Source organism: Amblyomma mixtum, chromosome 3 (genome assembly GCF_055824585.1).
Source record: "Amblyomma mixtum isolate Tamu chromosome 3, ASM5582458v1, whole genome shotgun sequence".
NCBI lineage: Eukaryota > Metazoa > Arthropoda > Arachnida > Ixodida > Ixodidae > Amblyomma > Amblyomma mixtum.
Genome location: NC_143014.1, coordinates 89,423,346 through 89,443,188, shown reverse-complemented (window position 1 = coordinate 89,443,188; position 19,843 = coordinate 89,423,346). Strand labels below are relative to the sequence as shown.

The 19,843-nt window shown below is 46.3% G+C and overlaps 1 protein-coding gene across 8 annotated transcripts in view; it reads right to left on the bottom strand.

Moving 5' to 3' along the window:
- Positions 1–19,843, bottom strand: part of Prp4k (Pre-mRNA processing factor 4 kinase) — a 119,613-nt gene that overhangs the window by 29,868 nt on the left and 69,902 nt on the right. For 4 of the 8 annotated variants that reach the window (XR_016290467.1, XR_016290468.1, XR_016290466.1 and 1 more), the window contains exon 17: positions 14,964–15,109. The gene's annotated coding sequence lies outside the window, so the exon portion shown is untranslated. Of the gene's footprint in view, positions 1–1,348; positions 15,110–19,843 lie in introns of those variants that run through there. The other 4 variants (XM_089580060.1, XM_089580059.1, XM_089580057.1 and 1 more) reach the window with 1 other exon arrangement.

Here is a 19,843-nt window from a genome sequence, read left to right as displayed (position 1 = left end):
AACAGGACTAGAGCTTGTCCCGTCATTTTGTGTCCTAAGTGCATGAGCCACTTTGCTACTAATAATGAACATAGCATGCTACACTGCACAGAAATATTTTCTTGTTCCCACATATTCAAGCTTCCAAACCTTGCCAAAGAAAAAAGTAAAAATTTGCATCATTGACATTTTACCCATGACCGCACTGTACATGCAATTTTCACACTGATGCAGGAATGTAGCAATATCAAGCCGCATTTAGAAGACCGCTTAGCATGTTTAACTGGCAATGGCATTTCGAAACAAATTTCTTGTGCTCTCCATAAACAGCTAGATGCTTTACCTGGAAATCACACCCAGAAACTAGACTGTACCTAGAAAGCAGTGGAATGGTGGTGACAGCAGTCACCCCTGCTGGTGATGTGCGTGCACTGATGTGTGAGAGGCCTTGCTGCAATTCATTATGATTGTGTACATTTTTGAACTGTTGACTTTCATAATAGAAGCAACACTGTAGACGCCTTTGTGAACAATGACAGCCCCAACCAGTGAAGATGCTTTCCACAAAACAAGTCACAGTTACCCTCTTCCCTTTTTGCACACCACCTTTATTTCCTTGAGCCTTCCGCTATGGTTGCCATGATCAGTATCAGCTTGCATTTAACTAACAAATAATCTGTTCATATTACTAAAGGTTCAAACTTCCCCTCACATTATATTTGTGGCCACAATACATCTGTGCAAATATAGTATAATCAACTGTGAAAGTAATCAATAGAATTAGAGTACTAGATGGAATCTCAGCATAGACTGGCCTGTCAAGCTATGTGCAATCTTAAACTGGCTGCGAAGAAAAAAGCTGCAATACTTGTGGGATCATTTGATGCTAGAAACAGAATTAGCTTTAATAGCAAGGGCAATGTGCAAGTCTAAGCATCAACTTTAATTTTACATTTCTAGCTTGCTCTTTACTTTGAGCACATACAGTCGCCGACCGAAAATTTGGATGCCCGATTTTTCAGACATGCTTGATTATTTAAGACAAAAGTCCAATTCCAATAGGGGTGAGAGCTCCAACAGTTTTAAGTTGTCCAGATTTTCTACATTTCTAGTGTTGCAGAGAAGCTCAGTTCACCTATGCCCTTACAGCCCTATGAGTAAATGTACCGGCAGCAGCACTCATATTTGTTCACTTTCCCATGTCGCATATAGACTGCAAAAAAGGGAAGCGTGCTCGTAACACACGTCCCTCAAGAAGGGCCTTTCTTGAGTTGCATCTAACGAAAACGATGAGGTACTGTAGAAGTCAAAAACTATTTTGTCCAAGCAAGTGTACGACACAGGGGAAAAAAAAACTCTGTGAGAGTGCTTCGTTGGTGCAAGTGAATATAATTTTCAATATAAGAACTTTTACATAATGCACAATGAATACAGCCAAGAAAAGGGATCTAATTATTTCGATGAAAATCTACAAGTAACAATTCAAATCAGATTTCTCATGGCACTAAATGGTACTTCTTACATGAACAAATGGGAAGCACCAAAAAAAAATTAAATGTTCTCTTCACAGCTCGTATGAGCTACATTGCACACGCCAATATATCTCCTACCTACAAGCAACGATGTTCACTGCACAGTGACAGTGTGATGTACCCATGCTACATACATATATTAACAGCATGCTCAAAGAAACCCACTCTGTGGGATGCTGACATGTATTTCCATTATATTAGTCCAATTTTATATCCACAGAACCAATTAAAAATGTTTCCCGCAGTACTTGTGCACCGAATTACTAAAACACAATCTCCACAGTGCAACTTATGGGTAACAGTAACTTGACCTATTTTCCCACAATGCCACAGGCTCAACACAGGACCAGCAGTATTTCACTCTATAGTCCTATGTGATGAACAATGCACACTCACACCAGCTGACCAATTGCACTGTCTGCTGCTGCAGGTTGTTATAATAGTGTATAATTTCCCAAAGCACCAGATTCCAAATCTGATCAAACCTTTAGGTTGTGAAAATTCAGAATTATGCAATTTAGGTATTGATACTCCCACGCTGCTGTGTAAAAGAAGTCTCTAGAGCAACCCTTTCCAATGACAAAAGTTTCACTTCAAAATGAACTATAGAAATGGAAATGAACTATAGAAAGGGCATCAAAGCCACTGCATAAAGTAATCACCCAAAACCTGAATAGTATGCTGATAGCACAAAGTTGCTAAAGAATGTAGAATTGTGGAACTATTTTTATTAGGTACACCAGTGAGCAAAAGCTACTGACAAAACCAGCAACTATTCTTCGCCAGTCTAACATCACATGCCTGACGTTTTGGAACCTAAGACGAGATGTAAGAATAGATCTTGCCAGCCCCATCCAAAGACAAGTGTGCTGTGAAGCCAAGCGAAATCTGACAGCAGCTGCTAATTTCAAGACATTGTGCTTGTGCCTATGCCATTTAGATCTGTTTTGCTGCATTTGCAAACAAGCACCGTCTCTGAAGACCAGAAGCTGCAGCCATATTTTGCTTTCTATGCTCTGGAGCGTACAACTAGAGCAGGGGTTCTCAAACTGTTTCGTAGGTTCCGTGAGCACCCACATTGGCCTGTACCCCCCTTTACGGTACATTTTGGCAGGGGCATAGGCCCACGCCCAAGCAGACACAGTACCTGGTTTGTTAAAACTCATTTCTAAGCTTAGCGCTTCCTCAGTTTCATGCCGCCAGCATCTGTGCCATCCGCAGCACAGACCTTGGCAGCACGCCAAGACGCTGAGCGGCAGTAATAGGCGCCTGCTGCGCCAAGCTGCACCAGTGCACGTACGCTTAGAACGCCGGAAAGGTGGCGTGGAAGTAGTATGGCACACAAGGCAATGCGTGTTACATGCACTTGTGCACATGTCAACTGGAAGTGTGGGCCGCACTGCCGAAGTAGCAGAGCCCAGCCAAGACAAAAAAGAAAGCGCGAGCGTCTAATCGGGCGTTTTTCTGGGCGATTCGACGCCATTGGTGGCGCTAGGGTGTGAGTTTTGCCGCCGGCGAACTCATTTGCACCGCAAAAGGAGTACCTGTCGAAATTGGGGGGGGGGGGGGAGCCACATCGTCGTGTGCAGCTGCGAAAGGTGCGAGTGTCTAGGCGGCAAATTGCACGGCTTTTACCCGGCTCTCTCGCGCTGGCGATCACTTTCCCCAGATGAACAGTTGTGCACGCGCCAGAATCTTAAACTACCAAACCGTTTGCTGCTCACTTTGCCACTAGTCAGCCGGGCCACACGCAAGGGCGCCGTTTTATCGCCTGTTATCTCCATCGCAACGATGGCGTAGAGGTAGAGCATCTGCCTCGCGTGCAAGAGGACTGGGGTTCAAATCCTGGTGGCACACAATTCTCCATTGGATTTGAAAAGAAAAACTATGTGTGTCGACGGAATTGCATAACCGCCTGGGGTGCGGCCTGATCTCAGTGGCCAGAACCGACAATGCACTCCCTCACGAGAACAGAATTTGGGCCACCCCTGTGTAGTACTTTGCCACAAGCTTCCATGAACAAGCCAACTGACCCTCGGCCCTCAGTCCCCAGCGGCTGCAGAGCAACTGACCAAGCTGGCGGTCAGACCTGCAACGCAGCGGAGGGTGCTAGGAATCACATGTCAATGTTTAACGCTAGAACCTTATCCAGTGAGGCTAGCCTAGCAGTGCTGTTCGAGGAACTAGCGGCTATTAAATGGGATGTCATAAGGCTTAGTGAAGTTAGGAGGACAGGTGAGGCGTACACAGAACTAAAGGGCAGGCACATACTGTGCTATTGCGGATTAGCGGATAGACGAGAACTAGGTGTGGGATTTCTCATTAACCAGGATACAGCAGGCAACATAGAAGAGTTCTATAGTATTAACAAGAGGGTGGCAGCTATTGTAATTATGCTCAATAAGAGGTACAAGCTGAAGGTGGTGCAGGCCTATGTGCCTACATACAGCCATGATAACAAGACCATTGAAAGCTTCTACGAAGACATGGAATTGGCAATGAACAAAGTAAAACTACAGTACACTGTACTGATGGGCGACTTCAATGTGAAGGCAGGCAAGAAGCAGGCTGGTGACCAAGCAGTCAGCAACTATAGGATAGGTTCTAGGAACAGCAGGGGAGAATTAGTAGAATTCGCAGATAGAAATAATTTATGGATAATGAACACCTTCTTTCGCAAACGAGAGAACAAGAAGCGGACGTGGAAAAGCCCCAATGGCGAGACTAAAAATGAAATAGACTCCATACTAGCGCTCACCCTGGCATCGTGCAGGATGTGGAGGTCCTCAGAAAGGTGCGTTGTAGCGACCACAGAATGAAAAGGCCTCGAATTAGCCTAGATTTGAAGAGAGAACGGAAGAAACTGGTGAAGTGAAAGCGCATTAACGAGTTAGCAGTAAGATGGAAAGTACAGAAATTCAGGATTGCGCTACAGAACAGATATTCGGCTTTAAGTGAGGCAGATGATCGTAATGTTCAAACATGAACGATAATCTCATGGCTACTAAGGAGTGCACCATAGAAGTAGGCGGGTTTGACAGGGTACAGGCAAGCTATCTCAGGAGATGAAAGGTTTGGTTTGGTTTGGTTTATTGGGGTTTAACGTCCCAAAGCAACTCAGGTTATGAGAGACGCCGTATGAAGGGCTCCGGAAATTTCGACCGCCTGGGGTTCTTTAACGTGCACTGACATCGCACAGTACACGGGCCTCTAGAATTTATCTGATTAAAAAAAAATTGGCAGTGGCTTAGCTTTGGTTAAGCCTGGATATACAAGAGAAAAGCTGCAGTTATGCTTTGTTTGACGTCATGGCGGTCGCAGTTTGCGCACAATGCACTGGGAGCACCACGATAGCGGTGTAGATTTTGAGCCAACTCCCTCGCTACCACTTCTGGGTCTTCTTTTCTTCCTTCCATGGCGAATGTCTGCGTCTCTTCTACGGCCGCCGCCGCCGTCGCTCACACGTGCGTCTCGCAACACCTTGCGAAAGAACCTTCTCTTGGGACGGCGGTGGAGACCACGCAGCAGCGGCAAGGGGTAAGCCGGTGGCGAGGAGGAGAAGTGGCGATGGAGCGCGCGCGCGGCCTCTTTTATGTTTACCGCCGCCGCTCAGGCGTTATCGCAACGCCTCGCGATAACGCGATAAGAACCGCTAGCAGCGGCGAAGAGTAGACAGGTGGCGAGGAGGAGAACGGAGGGGTGGCAAGGAGGAGGAGGAAGGGCGCGGCGCCTAGGGGTGGCCCACGCGAAGCGCGGTGTTGACGAGCCTAGTGAAGCTTTTCGCTTCAAAACACCAAAGCGTGAGGGCGTCTAACCCTACAGACAGAACAGAACTAGCAGAGCTATCAAAGATGACAAACGCAAGGTAGCCGACATAAGAAAGTTCAATATGGAGAGAATCGAGCATGCTCTAAAGAACGAAAGTAGCCTAAAAGCGGTGAAGAGGGAACTAGGCATAGGTAAAAACCAGATGTATGCATTAAGAGGCAAGGAGGGCAATGTCATTAGCAATACGAATAAGATAGTTTAAGTAGCCGAAGAGTTCTACACAAATCTACACAGTAGCCAATATAATCAGAACGTTAATGAGGGAGACCGCAGCGCACAGCAATGCGTCATCCCGTCAGTAATGAAAGCCATCGGAGCAATGCAAAGCGGCAAAGCAGCTGGCGAGGATCAGGTAACAGCATAGCTGTTGAAGGAGAGATTGGAGATAGTGCTAGAAAAACTAGCCAACCTGTATACGCAATGCATTAGGACATTGAGCATACAGGAATCTTAAAAGAACGCCAACATCAACCTAATAAATAAGGAAGAAGATGTCAAGGACTTGAAAAATACAGACAACTTACTGTTGGTTGCCCACAAAGTATTTATTAAGGTAATTGCTAACAGATTCAGATCAACCTTAGACTTCAATCAACCAAATGACCAGGCAGGCTTTCATAAAGGCTACTTGACAAAAGATCATATTCGCACTCTCAATCAGGTGATAGAGACATGCGCAGAATATAACCAACCCCTATATATAGCCTGCATGGATTACGAGAAAGCATTCGACTCAGTGGAAACCTCAGCAGTCATGCAGGCATTGTGGAATCAGGGTGTAGAAGAGCCTTATGTGGAAATATTGGAAGATATAACTGCACAGCTACCACAGTCCTCCATAAAGTCAGCAATGAAATTCCAATAAGGAAGGGCATCAGGCAGGGAGACATGATCTCCCCAATGCTATTCACCGCCTGTTTACAGGAGGTATTCCGAGGCCTGAATTGGGAACAGATGGGGACAAGAGTTAATGAAGAATACCAAAATAATCTGCGATTCACTGATGACATTGCCTTGCTGAGTCACTCAGGAGATGAATTGCAAAGCATGGTGAATGAGTTAGACAGGCAGGGCAGAATAGTGGGTCTAAAAATTAACATGCAAAAAACCAAAGTAATGTTCAACAGTCTAGCAAACGAACAGCAGTTCGCAATTGGTAGTGAGGTGTTGGAAGTGGTAAGGGAATACGTCTACTAAGCGCAGATAGTGACAACTGATCTGGATCATGAGAGGGGAATAACTAGAATAAGAATGAGGTGAAGCATATATGGCAGGTTCTCTCAGATCAAGAATGGCAGTTTACCAATATCTCAAGAGAACAGTATACAACAGCTGTATCTTAACGGTACTCACCTATGGGGCAGAAACGTGGAGGCCAATGAAAAGGGTTCAGCTTAAATTAAGGACAACGCAGCGAGCTATGGAAAGAAAAATGATAGGTGTAACGTTAAGAGACCGAAAGCGGGCAGAGTGGGTGAGGGAACAAACGTGGGTTAATGACGTTCTAGTCGAAATCAAGAGGAAGAAATGGGCTTGGGCGGGGCACGTGATGCGAAAGTAAGATAACTGCTGGTCCTTAAGGGTAACGGAGTAGATTCCAAGAGAAGGCAAGCGTAGCAGGGGGCGGGGGCAGTGACAAGAAGTTTGTGGGGACACGGTGGGCGCAGCTAGTTAGGATGATGATGATGACGTATGATCTCCATTTGCCTCGGGCAGCTGGCTTTGCAACTGTATCGTTGCTCGTTTATTACTTTGAGCTGCGTAAGCGCCATCATGCCATCCTACGGAAAACTACGTAACATGGGGTGGGGGCGGGAGGGGGTATGCGTATTATATTTGAGTCAACTTTTTTGTTGGCCAGCAAACGGTGTGAGCTGGGAGGTTACGTATAGGCGGAAATATACAGTATATAATGCGTTCTATGACCTTTATAGAGTTTTTTAGGATGTGTTCAGAAAATTTCAGCGTAATTTGTGTACCCCCTTTTTTTGGAAGCCCTAATTAAAAAAGTGTGCAAATTACGTGTGTAAACATAATACTTACAAAGGTGCTTGAAACAGCAAGAAAAAAGCATATATGGTCGATTCACAAGCAGCATCAACCATTTGTGACGCTTGTGACGAGCGATTGCTGGGGGGGGGGGGGGGGGCAGTGTTCCTTGGCACATGTTGGTGTCCGGAGTCAAGTTGCCCCAGGTCGTTTTTGGCTTTATGAGGTTCTTTCTTTGCCAGACCGAAGACCAGGGACCACAGCGGCACCCGCCAAGGCCACCGGGGGAGAAGCAGATCGAGCTCCTTCCCACCATTACCGGGGACCGGAGGCGCCAGCTCGGGTCCTGACAGAGAGAGCAGCTCGAGCAGAGGAAGAGGCTCAAGCAAGGACAGAGACGCGGGCAAAAAGGTGAGCTGGCCAGATAAGGCCTCCTCTTGGGAAACCGCTCGGGAGAAGGAACTGGTAGAGCAGCTCGCTAAGAGAAAGAGAGAGCTAGACACCATAAAGAAGGAGATGGCGGAGCTGAGGAAACTCATTAACGCTAACACAAAACATCCGAAGGTGGTCGAAAAACCACCTTTGCAACAATCACAAAACGCGAGTCAGGCGCCCCCGCGTGACACATATGAAGCGGGAGACATTCAAAACACAATGGACACAGACACCAGAGTCCCCTTGAAAAGACCTCTACCCAGAGAGGGAAACACAAACGACAGTACTCCCAAAAAGGCGGCAGAAAGTCCTAACGAGGACACATCGGCTAAAATACACATCAAGGTTAGGTCAGACATGAACACACTATTGAAGCGGGTTGACGCTCAAGACGCTAGAATTGATGCCCTTACCGCTAGGGTAGACAAAATAGCCGAACGTGCTGACAATCTGACGGCGGAATTCGTCATGTTCAGGGAACGAACCATGGGTTGCTTCCAGCAAATTCTGGAACAACTAGCAAACATAGAAGCCAGGCTTCCCCCTGTTGCCGGCAACACCCTCCCCTCGCTGCAACCGCAGCAGCAGCCTCTATAGGACATCATGGCCCCTCGCCAACAAATTAGAATCTGGCAGTGGAACTGCAGAGGCTTCCAGTCCAAAAGATGGAACCTGCAGGCATACATTCAAAAAACATAACCACACCGGACGTAATCACGCTGCAGGAGGCAAGCGGCATGGTCAAATTAAATGGCTACGCCGCGTACACCCCGCTAGAAGTGCAAAAAGAGCACAAACCCAAGTCGTTCACGGCCACGCTAGTGCAAAGAAATCTAACGGCAACGCAACACGCACTCGAAAACACAAGCGAGGACTACGTGATGTTAGAAATAATCCCAAACAGAAAAGGGGACAACAGTCTCTTTATTCTGAATATATACAACTCACCGAAAAACCGGGGCACAGGGCTGGCGGACCTATTACGTAAAGCCATTAGACTATCTTATAAGAAGGGATTAGTAATCACGGGGGACTTCAACGCCCCGCATCCGGCATGGGGATATCGGACGGCCTCCCCTAAGGGAAACAAACTATGGACAGAAATCCGAAACTTAAGGCTCACGCTACTAAACAACCCGCAAGACCCCACGAGGATAGGCGCTAGGCAAAGACCTCGAGGGTGAAAGATGGTCAAACACAGGACACACCTTGGGTAGCGATCACTACATCATAGAGATTGAAACACAAACCAGGCCGATGAAGGGGAAGCTGTGCGAAACGAAGCTGACAGACTGGGACACCCTCCGAAAAGTCCGGGACAGAACCGCTCCGAGGGAGATATCGGATCTAAATCAATGGGTTGAGACACTCAAAAGAGACGTAAACAGTCACACTAGACAGACCCCAACCACCGAACATGACATCACAGACTCGAGACTGGCCCACATGTGGGAAGCCCACGAGAGCCTCTTGAAGAGGTGGAAAAAACAGAAACACAATAGAACGCTAAAGAAGAGAATATCGACACTCGAAAAACAGATAGAAGACTACACAAACGAGCTTCAGCATCAACACTGGGGACAAATTTGCGATGAAATAAACGGAAAGCTAGGGTGCAAGAACACGTGGCATCTTCTTCGCCACTTACTAGACCCAGGACAAACAAAGTCGGCGGCACAAGGGCAGCTTAAACGATTGATTCACAAATACCAGGGAACAGCCGCGGACCTTATAGAGGAACTGAAGAGCAGGTACCTTAACACAGACAAAGGGGGTTCATCTCCAGCTTACCAAGGAGCAGAGAACACACAGCTAGATGAGGACATCTCGATAGCGGAGGTATGGAGAGCAATGAGTCAACTAAGAACCACGACGGCAGCGGGGGCAGATGGGGTAACCAACAAAATGCTAAGGAACCTAGATCTAGTCTCGGTCACGGCAGTCACAGATTACCTAAATGAGATATGGAAACGAGGTAGTCTACCTTCACAATGGAAACATGCCAAAGTAATCTTTATTCCAAAACCCGGGAAGAAACTTGAAGTGGGCAACCTCAGGCCGATATCACTAACGTCCTGCCTGGGGAAGCTGATGGAACATGTCATATTAAACAGACTCCAGGAATACGCAGAGGAAAGGGAGGTATTTCCTGAAACGATGCTAGGCTTCAGGAGCAAGTTGTCCACGCAGGACGTCATGCTCCAGCTCAAAGCAGACATCATAGACCCGCCGAACAAAGAGGGCGCCAAAACTATACTGGGCCTAGACCTACATAAAGCCTTCGATAACGTCAAACACGAGGTCATACTAACTAATCTGGCGGAGATTGCCCCTGGAAAGCGAACCTACGATTACGTAAGGGACTTTCTAACCGGCAGAACCGCAGAAATAAATCTAGGAGACATCCAGTCAGAAACTATTAAGCTGGGAGACAAGGGAACTCCGCAGGGCTCAGTGCTCTCTCCCTTCTTATTCAACCTGGCGTTGAAGAACCTACCGCCGCTATTGAAGACTGTCGAAGGTATAAACCATACGCTATATGCGGATGACATAACAATATGGACGCATACAGGAAACGATGGGGAAATAGAACAAAATCTCCAACACGCGATCGATATTGTCCAGGATTACGCGGAATGGGCAGGACTAAAATGCTCGCCAAGCAAATCCGAACTTCTGGTGATCCGGGGGGCTAGGAAACGCGTTACCAACGCAGGAGACATTCACGTACTGGTAAATGAGACTCCCGTAGCCAGAGTTGACAAAATCAGGGTCCTAGGACTTATAATACAGGACAATAGAAAGAACACAGAGACAATAAACAGGCTTAAGTCCACAATTAACATGACAACCAGGCTCATAAGGCGAATAGCTAACAAAAGACGGGGAGTCAAAGAGAAAGATCTCTGCCGAATGGTTCAGGCTTTCGTGATAAGCAGAATAGTTTACGCCGTTCCCTACCTCAAGCTAGGGCTGGCGGAACAGAACAAAATAGATGGGATCATAAGGCAGGCATATAAAGCAGCATTGGGGCTGCCCCACTGCACTCCTACGGAAAGACTTCTTAAACTGGGGATCTACAACACCACCACGGAACTATGCGAGGCACATATATTTTCGCAATTAAGGAGGCTTGCGACCTCACCCCCGGGGAGAAAGATCCTGAGCAACCTAGGATTACATGATAGAATTCCGGAAAGAAACGCGCAGGCAAAATTACAGACCAAAGTTAGAAAATTACTCACTATTAAACCACTTCCAAAAAACATGCACCCTGCTTTTCACGAAGGCAGGAGAAGAGCCAGAGCAAAGGCCCTTGAAGCCAAGCTCGAAGGCTCGGAATACACAACCTATGTAGACGCGGCGGAATACGAAAGAGGCGACTCCTTTGTGGTCGTGAACGACTCGGGTGAAACATTAACGGCCGGTTCGGTCAAAACAAAAAACTCAGGGACAGCGGAGGAGGCGGCTATCGCCATGGCAATGGCCAGCACCAAAGCAGTCACCATAATTAGCGACTCCGAGGTGGCTATCAACAATTTTGCGCGGGGTATGATCTCCCAGGAGGCAGAACGAATCCTAAGAGATAAAGACTGGGACCAAAGAGAGGTGGAACTAATATGGGTGCCGGCACACTCGGGGAACAGGGGAAACGAGTTGGCTCACAGTATAGCTCGAGGTTATGTCAGCCGAGCAGTGAGCCGGGTTGAGTCCCCAAATTTCACGAGAGATGCATTCATATCATTTCACGAATACACCAATCAGTTTAAACTGGAAAGGAGGATCTATCCGCCACCAGACAAAAAGCTCGACAAAAGCCAGGAGGTAACGTGGCGTCGGCTCCAGACGCGAGCCTTCTTTAGCCCGTCGAGACTAGCACACATGTATCCAACACAATACAACGCTACTTGCAAACAATGCGGCGAGATAGCCGGATATGACCACATTTTATGGAGCTGCAAAAAGGCGCCGCTACCGGCAGACCTACTACCAGTCCCTTCTCTAGAGCGGTGGGAGGCTATACTGGCCAGCTCAGACCCGTTGACGCAAGTCCGGGCCACTGAGTGGGCTCACAAGGTCGCCAAGAGCCATGGGCTCGAAGCCACCTAGTATAATGCCCACTAGGGCTCAGTGCTGACAATACAGTAGAACCCCGCTGTTACGTTCCTCACTGCTGCGTTTTCCCGGCTGTTACGTCGTTTTCTTCGGGTCCCGGCATAGCTCCCATAGGATCCAATGTATTGGGAACCCCGCTGTTACGTCGTAGCCGAGGAAACGATCCCGCATGATACGTCGCAACCGGGCTCCCCGAACCCGCCCGGGTACAGTGTAGCCCGGGCAATGCGCGCCAACCGCCATTTTGATTTTTGACGAGTCTTGGCCCGGCTTGGCTACGGAACTGGCTGCAAGAAGCCGCACGCGAGTTGGAGAGGCCGCCACTAGATGGCTATCTGCCTCGCGAACGGGCACCCTACGAACGCCGAATGCCGCGATCTTTATCGTGGGAGGTGGTGAGGAGGAGGCGCGCGGCAGCGGTCGCTTATCTGTTTTTCTCAGCCAGCGTCCACAGTTGTTGCGACGTCTTTTCTTTTCTTTCACTGTTTCTTTTTATCTTTTAACTCTCCTCTATCTGCAAGTGACAGCGGTGGTGGCTCGGCTTGAGCCAGTCGGCAGGCCCGTGCAATTTCCTTTTCATCCTTCTCTCAGTCGCAACAACATCTTTATCGTGCTTTGATGGCGTGATAGCATTGCGTAAGCGGAAGGCGCTTTCCCTTGAGGAAAAGCTGGACGTACTAAACGCAGTCGACAGGCAGTCAGGGCGGCCTATGCGAAGCAGCGCGGCGAGCAGCCTATGAACATTTCAGTGCTTGACGCTGTGCACAATGTCGCTTCAGCGTGGACTGCAGTGAGCGCGTGAACTGCACAGCACTGCTGCGTGCGGTGTGGCCTTCGCATAGAAGTGGAAACTGCCATGGAAGATGAAGAGTAGTAAGCAGCCTCTCGTGATCAAGAGCTAACTGAGGCTGTGCATTGCGCTGGGTGCCACGGGAATCGCATGACGCGACTACGTCGCCGTGGATGCTGCCGTCGTGACGTCGGAATGTCAAATCATTGCCGAGATCGTTGCGAACTGCAATCTACCATTCTCGATTTTTTAAAGTCCTAGGATCAATTTGCGGAAATAAATTGTTTACAGTCAAAGCTGCACTGTTTTCATTAATTTTCAGTGCTTTCCTCACTGTTGCGTTTTCCCGGCTGTTACGTTTTTTTTTCCCGGTCCGGTGAAAAACGTATGAACGGGGTTCTACTGTAAACGTTTTCCAATCCAATCCAATTGGCACATGTTGAAGGCTGTCAGGGTTCCTTGGGGCAAAAAAGTTTGAGAACCCCTGAACTAAAAAAGCATTCTAGATAAGTCTGGTGATACAAGTGCATCACAACAGTGTGTGTGCATGCACCATCCGCTGTAAAAGCTTCCAGGCCAAAAAGCCACTGACCAGAGTCAGCATGGGGTCCTACGCTGACACATTCGACTGCTTCCACTCATTGGCTTTACACGTAAAGATGCTGAATGAGAACTGCACTATCATTAGTGACCTTGCACAAACATACAAACACAGCTAAGCAGTCAAGAGATGGTGTGACCCCACTCAAGTCACTGGTGCACTGGCCTGGGAACTTATGCAAAACATGGAACATGCATACAGCTTTGTTATGCTATGGCAAGCAACTTTCGCCAGGCATAGGTCAGCTCATTGTGTAAGTAACTTTTGCCCGCAAGTGTACATTTTGGAGCCAGAAATAATTCACAGCAAGCATGTTATACAAGCACATATGGCTGGCAATTAAAACAAAAGGCATTACTAACAACAAAGCAGAAAAAGACCTCACATACAAGATACATGCAGGGGCACTGCATGATTTTGAAGTCAAGTGAATAAAGTACTCAACTACTTTTATCTCTTTTTTTTTTCATTTTTATTTTGTTTTTGATATGCAGTTCTTATGTAACATAAACTAAAGGGGTGAATGTGGTGGACAAATGAACAGCAGCGACCACTGTGGGTTACAATGTCAGAAACAATGTGACATTTCATGTTAAACTACATTTAGGCAACTTACGCACAGCGCTGACGCGCCAGGTGACATAAATTCAGAAGTTGTATAAAATTTTACCACAGCAGACAGTGTACTCATTTCCACCACTTGTCATGTGCACATTATGCACAGCGCTGATGCACCAGGAGATATCAATTCAATTCATTGGCTGTATAAAATTTCAACACAGCAGTGTCCTCATGCCCACCACTTGTCATGTACCCATTACACACAGCGCTGACGCACCAGGAGACATTAATTCATTGGTTGTAAAATATTTCAACACAGCAGTGCCCTCATGCCCACCACTTGTCATCTACCCATTATGCACAGCGCTGATGCACCAGGAGACATCAATTCATTGGTTATATAAAATTTCAACGCAGCAGTGTCCTCATGCCCACCACTTGTCATGTACCCATTACGCACAGCGCTGATGCACCAGGAGACATTAATTTATTGGCTGTATAAAATTTCAACACAGCAGTGTCCTCATGCCCACCACTTGTCATGTACCCATTACACAGAGCGCTGATGCACCAGGAGACATTAATTCATTGGTTGTATAATATTTCAACGCAGCAGTGTCCTCATGTCCACCACTTGTCATCTACCCATTGCGCACAGCGCTGATGCACAAGGAGACATTAATTCATTGGCTGTATAAAATTTAAACACAGCAGTGTCCTCACGCTCACCACTTGTCGTGTATCCATTATGCACAGCGCTGATGCACCAGGAGAGATTAATTCATTGGTTGTTCAAAAATTTCAACACAGCAGTGTCCTCACGCCCACCACTTGTCATGTATCCAATATGGACAGCGCTGATGCATCAGGAGACATTAATTCATTGGCTGTATAAAATTTCAACACAGCAATGTCCTCATGCCCACCACTTGTCGTGTATCCAATATGGGCAGCGCTGATGCATCAGGAGACATTAATTCATTGGTTGTTCAAAATTTAAACACAGCAGTGTCCTCATGCCCACCACTTGTGTACCCACTGCATGCCCTTTGCTCCAAGGTGATGTCATGTAAAGTGAGAATGTAAGCAAAATGCGCAATGTAAGCTGACACTTGTACTGTACTAGAAATACCTGTCAGAAGGCAGTCCAAAGCCTCTATCAGTTCTCAACAAAATGGCAAGCAATCAGAGCTGCCTCGCGCACTTGTCTCTCCACACGATGAAGCTGGGAAAATTCTTCAGTCCATTGACCAGCAAACTTCGGAAAGATCCATTGCCCTACAGGAAAGAAAAAAAATCTTGTCATCATTCCCTCTTCCCGGAGGCTCAATATTATATTCAGCTATAAAACTACCTGCTCCTCAAGGGCCAGCAAGCTACCATTTGCACAGTTTTACAATGCTTTGCTACATTCACAGCTTCAGGCAGATTGAAGTGCCTACCTACGTTTTTCGCTTTCTGCTGCAAATCGTTAAAGAGAACTCTTGATACTTGCCCACTAGTTGTTCTACATTTAGACTATTAAATGCGTAAGAAGTGCTGACCACCAAACAAATTTATCTGGCCAGTACAGGAGTGAAACAAGGTAACCTGAAATGCACCCCAGTAAAATGCTCATTTCAACCACCTCTTTCAGGTAACCAGCTTTAAATGTGGCCTTAATGTTCATCAGCTGGTACTTCAAGAATGAACTGCGTGAAACATTTCACATGTCACCCTCAACAGATCATTGATGGCTTGCCTTCTAAAGGTTTCCATAGGATGGGACATTTTAATTTTCTGAGAACCAAGAAGGTAAAACTGTTTCATTTTCACTTTTTGGTTCCTAGCAGGAACAGGTCACCACCAACCTCAACAACACCTTCTATGTAATGAATTACAGAGCTGAACAAATTCTGCACAAATTTTGCCAAAGCGCCTTTTTTTTAATACTGTGCCACAGCAAACAAGAACATAGCTCGCGATTCCTTTTGTCTCACCAGAGTCGGCCACATTATGTAGAAACTGCTGAAGAGCACCACATCACCAAACCACTCCGCTCACTCAGCCTTGTCAGGTTATCTATTTAGGCTATATGGGAAGTAGTGAACTTGGCACCCGTTTTCAGCACAGCTAACAAGCAGCCTTGCAATGGTTTTTATAGCTTCTTTATGACACATGAAAATAAGGAAAATTTCTATAGAAACACACAGCCTCTACATCTTGAAGGTACATAAACAACTTCATTGGCTCATGAGAAAATCAAGTGAGGATGGAAAGGGTGGAGGGGGGAGAAAGCAGGACAGTGACGGGCCCTCAGACTGCTCAGTCATGAGACAGCACAGCCTAATCTTCAGCTGACAGCTGTGACAATTTGAGAGGGGTTACTATAAATTTGGAACAAATTTGGAACAAGACCCCTTTGAACTGCAAAAACTCGTATTGAACAGCTTTAACAGCAAGTAATCTACCATGTAACGGTGGCACAGATAAGTCTCTTAACTCTTTCCCCACCATGGCCATAGCTCAACAATCACCTGTGACTGATGGATGTGAGCGCTTATATCAAAGCCTTTGTGACGGCAGCTGCATCTCGCAATCTCATAGATAGATTAGTGACTGAAGTTTCAGTTTTTATATAGTCTGATCTCAGCCCACTATGGTGCAATTTTTACATTCGCCTCGAAACAGACGCCATATCATGATCGCTGGCAGCCACGGCTGCCGTTGGGGGCCCATCGCTACAGGGGCATCGCGGTGTATCTCATGATTCTGCCGCATTGTCCTTGGAAGTTTGACTTGGACAGCAACAGTGAGTCTGATAATGATTCCAGGTCACCAGGATTAGGCAGTTCAGACAGCAAGGATCACCGAAACCAGCCCAGAACACCAGCGGTAGTTCGTATGTGTTTGTTTCATTCTCGCACATGCGTGTCATTTTAATTTTCTCGGTTGGTTCAATCATTTACCAAAGGCTGAAGTGCTATATTTCATATCTGCAATGTATTTATATCATCTGACACCGATATTTTGTCGCCTGCTCAGCAGAGAGTGCAGTTTCAACATCAAGGAAAACCAGGAGGCATTCACCTAGGCGTTAAGCTTTGCAGCATGGCACATCAGTCATAAAGGTTGACTCGAATATTTATTAGCTCAAAGACTTTGGGAGCTACAATGTTAGTTTTCTTCAGTACATTTCACTCCTATAATGGGGAACATTCTGTATATTCTAATTTCTTTTTGTGCATTTTTCATTTTGAGAAATAGGCTTAACAAAATTTTTGCGACCTCCACTAAGATTCTAAAGAAAAAAAAAACAGCGGAAGGACGCAGACACAGAGAGGAACACAGGTTTCTTTCTTTAGAACTATGTACCAACTGGCCCAGCTCTCTACCCTACTGACTCCTTAAGATTTTGTATTTGACGAATTTAATTTTGCAGTAAAATTTACAATCTCTGAACAATACTTCCCACTATGGAAAAGTGCTTTCATTTATTAGCTTCATTTCTATGTGTGGTAATATAATGTGTAACAGCTTAAAACAAAAAGATAAGAATCAGGATCCACAAAATAGCCAATTCTCCCATGGTCGGCAAAGAGTTAACACAAAGCCCAAAGTGAGAGAAATGTTGTCTGAATAAAGTGCAATTCGAAGTTGAAAGAGACTAGACACCACTGCATGATAGCAAAGGCATTTTCGAGCATTTGAAAATGTGTGAGCACAGATTTGACTACTGAAATCATTTCAAGATGTACCACTTGCCCATAAAACAGGAAGAAGCAGCATGGAAACAAGGCAGCTCACAGCCTTACCAGCTACAAGTTCATGATGAAAGACCAGCACTTTTCCATGCACAATTGTGACAAAATCCATCAAAGCCCAGCCTTGTCAAGTTTGATGGCAATAATAGTACAATGACTTTACATCAGACTTTATCCCACTTGAGCCACAAGGTATCAACGATGGCCTTTGGCTCCAGAAATTTGTAATATAAACAGCCAACCCATCCAGCATCTGTTAAGGTAACAGCAGAAAGCCAGTAGTGCTTGGATCAGCATGCCAGAGTACCTTTTTTTCTACTGCATTCTTGCCTATTTCTAATGCTTTCTGTAATGCTCCAATAAAAGGTAACTTGCTGAGCTTGCCTTCCACTACAAGATTTTTGTCACACAAGCTTTATCCCAGCAGCTAATCCTGCTCTGATTACCTGTGGCATGTCTTAGCAGGTTCAAGATGGTTCAGGTTACCAAGAGTGTTTCCTTATTCAAACACATGATTTTTATCAGACCTGAGAGACAACTCAAGAGCCATGTGCCCCACTAAAGCACCAAAAGACAAGTGTCTTCCATTTGTAGAAGTCTGTACCTCTGTTAGCAACATATGCATGACGAGCACATTTAATAAAAAAAAATGCTCCACCAGGTAAATTTTGCATCAGAAAACTCCTGTAACTCTGTTAACACATGCAGGTATGAAGCTATTTTCAAAAGCAGGAAACGTGTACTCTTCTGTTAATGCTTACATCAAAAAAAAATGGCTGAGGCTTAACTTGGTTAACCCTGGTCAGATGCGAAGCATATTCATGGCTAGGCTTGGTAATACATGGCTTTCCTTGGTTGAATACTTGGTCATTTTAATACAACCACTAGAAGCCTTCGTCGTGGGGGAAGACAACGGCATGGCTACAGCGGAACGCCGGCTAACCCCGAGACGCACGTTGGGTGGGCGCCTGGATTGCCACGGAAGCCGCGTCTGCCTGCCCGGTGGAGCGAGCGTTTCACCTACACCGAGTGTGAACGCGCGTTCGAAATGCGCAGGAATGCCGCTCGAGGACATTCCGGTGTCTGTGCGATGGCATCGTTCTCCCTCTCCCAGCGCGTGACGGCGATCTGTCGTGACGTCATGTGTCACGTGGTATGTCACGTGGTATGTCACGTGGTGTGACGTCACTGTACCACGTGGTCTGCACGGCGTGCAACCACAGCGACGGCGCGAGGTGGACCCTCATCTTCCTCTGTCGTGACGTCATGTGTCACGTGGTATGTCACGTGGTGTGTCATCACTGTACCACGTGGTCTGCACGGCGTGCAACCACAGCGACGGCGCGAGGTGGACCCTCATCTTCCTCTGTTGTGACGTCATGTGTCACGTGGTATGTCACGTGGTGTGACGTCACTGTACCACGTGGTGTGCACGGCGCGTAACCACGGCGAAGGGCTGTAGTGTACCTCTAGTAATATGCTTCGCATAAAAACAAATCTAGCAGGCACTCAAGAGTCTCACCGATAATGCCAACAAGTTTTCTCAGTGGCCGCACAGAAAAGGCAGCAAACAAGAATGACATCAGCTAAAAAGATGATGCTCATGATTCAGGGAGTCCGATTTTATGGTAGCCTTTTTTTTCTACTGATATTTCATTCTGAATCAACGAAGGATGCCTAAGAACCAACATGAACTATATTTCACATCAGACAAAAAGTGGGAAAAAAAATGTCACAACAGCTTTAGTTAATAACCAGTACCACAATGAACTTGGCTAACCTTATATCAGTAACTGCAAACCACTGTGCAAGCAAAGATGAAGAGAAGCAGACACAATGCCCGTAAAGACTAAAATCCAAACTGGCTGAGTGCCAAAAGGTCAATACACGATGCAACGTTATAAAAAGGGAACTACAAAATACACACTCAAGCTTTGTTCAAGAGGTTATAATGCCTGTAGTAGTGTAAAGCTCCGTCTCAGTAATGTCAGCCAGGAAGGCAACCTACAACTCCTTTTATCAGCTAGCAACATAAAGTGATTAAAAAAAAAAAAAGCGGGAGCTGGGACGTTTAATCCGATTGAAATCAGGGAAATCGGCCGCACAGGACTATAATTAGAAGTTTTTAAGGATGCTCGGAACGTGTAGATTGAGTTCCCGCGGTAAACAGACGAGTTCAGATTCTTCTTTAGTGCACCTTTAACTAAGCCCCGTGACAGCAGTACCACAAGTTCAGCATGCCATCCATCTGTGCTCTATTTTCCCACGA